The sequence below is a fragment of the Perkinsus marinus genome (genome assembly GCF_000006405.1).
Source record: "Perkinsus marinus ATCC 50983 genomic scaffold scf_1104296928640, whole genome shotgun sequence".
NCBI classification, from domain to species: domain Eukaryota; phylum Perkinsozoa; order Perkinsida; family Perkinsidae; genus Perkinsus; species Perkinsus marinus.
In genome coordinates, this window is record NW_003216737.1 from 146,225 (window position 1) to 150,615 (window position 4,391).

Consider the following 4,391-nt stretch of genomic DNA (forward strand, 5'->3'; position numbering starts at 1 on the left):
CGGTTGTGACCCGCCCAACTCCTCCCCCTCTGAGAGACCTCCTCCTATAAGCAACTGATTACTCCCAGCAAGATCATCATCATCATTATGACCACTCCCATCACTACCCACCCCAGCCCTATTCCGCGATGAGGACCCGCCGGCGTTCTTTTTCCCCTTACCTCGTCTTAACCCACCTCTGCCCTTCTTCTTCTTCTTCCTACCGCCACCATCATCACTATCATAATCCGAACCCCGCTCATCCCCAGACCGCAACAACTTCAATTTCTGCTGCCTCCCTTCTGTTGCACTGTCCCGAGCGCCTCTCTCATACACAATCCCCCTCAAGAAGCGTCTAATCCTCGCGGCTCTCCTCACCGATCGAACTATGTCCAATACGACCTGTCTCATTCCCCCCACGTCTGTATGCTGATCAGGGTACTTCTTCCTCTCCATACGAAGCTGCCGGGCGTAGGAGTAGACCATGCGGGAAAAGCCAAAGTCGGTCGCGGAGTTTTGAGCTGCTGTGACGATATTGTCCATAATGTACAGAAAAAACGAGGGGACGGAACTCGAGGAGATAATTTCGTGGCGCAGTGACGGTGAACGAACACAACACTTTGTGTGAAGTCAGCCAATAGAAACTCGACGAATATACGACAGTAGTTGCTTCACGACTACTACTAGATCTATCTCAACTCAGAGCCATCAAGCAGTGCCACGACACTCTCTTATACCACAATTTCCCCAACTCTCACCGCATTACCCCTCATATTCTGATTATATATATTCATATGTAGCGCTTCAACTCGCGCTGCTCTCCTGCGATTATCAGATCCACGCCGACTCTTGAATTCAGTCATAAACCGATGAATTCGTATGGTCTGGAAGCTTAGTTCTCTCCACCGTCACATGCGGCAAATACGCACTACTACCCAGACTGAGATTGCTGCATCACTGAAATTCCCCAAGGAGTGGTAAGAATTACCGGTGAAACCACACCTACGTTTACTCATTGTTTACATGACGCCTTCTAGATGTACCTACTCACTAACCAACGCTCCGTCGCTTGAACAGCTTCTCATTTTCTTATCTACGTAATTGACCGAGGCGTTCCATAACTTCCCTCGCGATGAGGCCCATGGGCCTTGGGCTGCTGAGCCGTACTAAATCATTGATCGGCTTTGCGCCTTCCGAGTGCCTTTAATGGCTACCTCGAAAACTGGAGGATCCTTCCTTTTACCGGCGGGCAGGGGTAGTAGGCCTTACTAGGGCGACTTGGCTCGAGGATGGGGTAGAGGTGGCCCGAGTTGGTAATAGATTATATCATAGATCTATTCACATTAACAACGCGTATCCTTCCTATCCCTAAGGAGGGATAGAAGCCCTAGCCCGTCTATCCCTCAGAAAGGGGGGAGACAACGATTGATCCGATCCCTCGAGCAGTTCACGCTGCTGATGAGGTCGACCCCTTTCGAGGCGTACGAGGCCCTCCGAGGGGTGAGCCGTGGGGGCATAGTGATGATGGGAATTCCTCCCAACTTGCTCCGAATGGAAATGCCATTTGGAAAAATGAAGGTGCCCGGGATCGAACCGGGGACCTCGAGGACTAGAAATTCCGTCACTCGCCACAAAATTATCTGCCGTTCTCCGAATTCCTCTTTCCGCCGGCTTCAGCAGCTTCACGACATCTCAATGGGCTTTCTCGAAGTTCACTACCCCCTTCTTCCCATGGCCTTCCTCTCTGCCTCGACCTACTAGCCTACAGTAGTAGTGATGGGTCCTGGTCAGGTGTCCAGATCCTGAGCTCGGTCGGATCTGCAAGTTAGCGACCGCCCATTGGATCAGAAAACGGTTGGTCAACCAGTGGTGATGACAGATATTTGGTTTGGTTTTGATGATCTTTGGGACTCCGGTAGCGTGGTATATAAGCAATTAATAATGGGTTAGTGATAGTGTGCACGCATGAGTCCGTGTTGAGCCGTAGCCATCTTGGCTCAAGTTCGTTTTGTTCTAATCTCCACTCTCCACTCCGCATCGCGTTCCTCAGTGCTGGGAAGAGGCAACTAACAAGGTCCATTCGGGCGGATATCTTGTGAGTTTCTGTACTAGGAATAGTTTTCGAATGTGAGAGTTTACATCTACCACAGAGTTAGTGTTGATGTTTTCGGCTTCGAACCATTGTTCCTACCGAATCTGTTTTAGGGGAAAGCGCGCCTTTTAGAATCGGCGAGGGGATACGTGATACCTGAGAGTTCTGGTGATGTATGCTCCTACTAGTTGTTAGTTCACGGGAATTCGAGTTGGAATGGTATGAAATAAATGGACTTAGCTCTTCTTGATGATATGCCAATGTCGATTGTAGACATCTGCATGGGAACTGTGACAGTATTGTCTCCTGGTGGATTCACGTAAGGGCAGTGAATAGAGTAAGGATAAGTTCTTACGAAATCTTTACCATAACAGTTTGAACTATGGCTTAAACGTTGCACGAGATTGTATGTAGATCTCTGTATAGTGTTGTTGTCTAAGACCAATGTGTAGCGGCATCACCAATCATCAAGTGCATCAAGTAGATTCTTGTCAGTGTAGTAAAAACATCTGAATTCTCGTGGGAGGAAATGTATAGTCTTAACTGTATAGGTGTGGTCGTGAGTGGTACGTGTGCGCCAAAGTATCACAACATGTCGAGGCGGCACATTGTTGCAACTCATCTCAAGGATGGGGCCTTTCCTGATGGACTTATTTGCCAGTAATGTCATCGTCAGTTGGGTTGTAGGGATACGACGAAGGTTTGTTGTGAGGGATGGCAGTAATTTGAATGGACTTGTAGTAAGGGACATGGGAACTATCGTCTCTCGAGAGAGAGGTGCTTATGTAGGGTATCATCCGGAAATACAGGATGTTGCGAAAAAAGGCTCCACCTCTTGTGAATGCACGTGACATTTGATGAACAATATAGGTATCATTCAGAAGCTGTCTCAAACGCTGTCTGAATGGTTTTGATATTCGAGTTGTCGTTAAACACGAAATCGCTTACATAGAGAAATGCCGTATCGACTTTGACTTTCTTCAAGACGGTTTGTGCGCCCTGTGATGATCCATGTGGTTTTTGTATTCTAATATTACTGATGGAATTGTGGTGTTCTCGAGTTGGAGGAGGGTGTTGGTAGTGGTATTGTTGAATGGGCCGATCTGAAGGTTGTTCGGAGTTGGTGAACTGTGTGAAGACGGCCACGAAGGGATGCCACATATGTTTATGGTAAGTATAATGATACTTATTATTATATACATTTTTATTATAAATTCCATATGTATATTGTATCGGTCAATGATGGATATATAGAACGTACTATCTATAATATTCTCCTTCACCGTTAATAGAGCAGAGGAAGAGCGTGGCAAAAAGATAGAGTCCTGGGGATTCACCACTGCTGAATTCGCAGGGTCCTTCTCAATCCGCGGCTATACACAACTTCGCTTGGTCCGAAGGGTGCCGTGAATGATAGAATATATGAAATTTCTAATATCAATTATATACGTAGCAATCTGATATCTACATTCAAAGGGATTTGTTATTATTATATATGAAGGTCATGAATCTTGGGAGAGGTCACTGATTGAATGGTAGGTATCCGGGTGACGAGGCCCCTTCGGTTGGGCGCGATTGGATAGTTGATTATGAAGACATAGAAGAGGATGAGCGGGAGGGGCCGGACTTCGCAATAGATCCTGATGATGGTAACCTGCTGACAGTGTGAGTATTCACGTGTGGAAGGACTGGGGTATATTCATAATTGCCTCAGGCGGAATATCGCCGATGAGCCTCGGACCTTTTATTTATCCCTACAAGAAGGCGTCCTCGGTGATGAGGCCGGATGTGTTCTGGAGACGGGTGACACTCGGGATGATGATGGTGTGCATATCGAGACCACGACGGTGATGCTTCTTACAGTAGAAATGAAATCGTACGTCCTGTGCTCAGGTCATCCTGCTCATCCCTCCTAGTAGTCTGATCGATGTCGGATACATAGCCTGTGAGGAAATCCAAGGTGAGCTCCTGGAGTGGGAACTGGGATGGGGAAATGAATACGGATTCTGAGTTTAGAAAATTTCCGGATCGCCCTGTAAGACTGGCGGGCGTGGTTGTTTAGTCTCTAGTAGCATATACGGGAGGAACGATTGTACGATTCGTCTCCTCTGACAAAAATACAACTGGATCATCCCCTCCTCATCCGACCAAGATATGATGCCGGATGACCCTCGGAGGGGTTCCAATCGGTCTGGGTCCGATGAACATCAAGCCTTCAATTTTTGTCCACTCCTGTCCATCCAATTTCGCTGTTGGGAGTCGAGGTGCCAACCTGACAGCTACGTAAGTCTTTTTAGTGGATGAGCCAGCATTCCTGGTA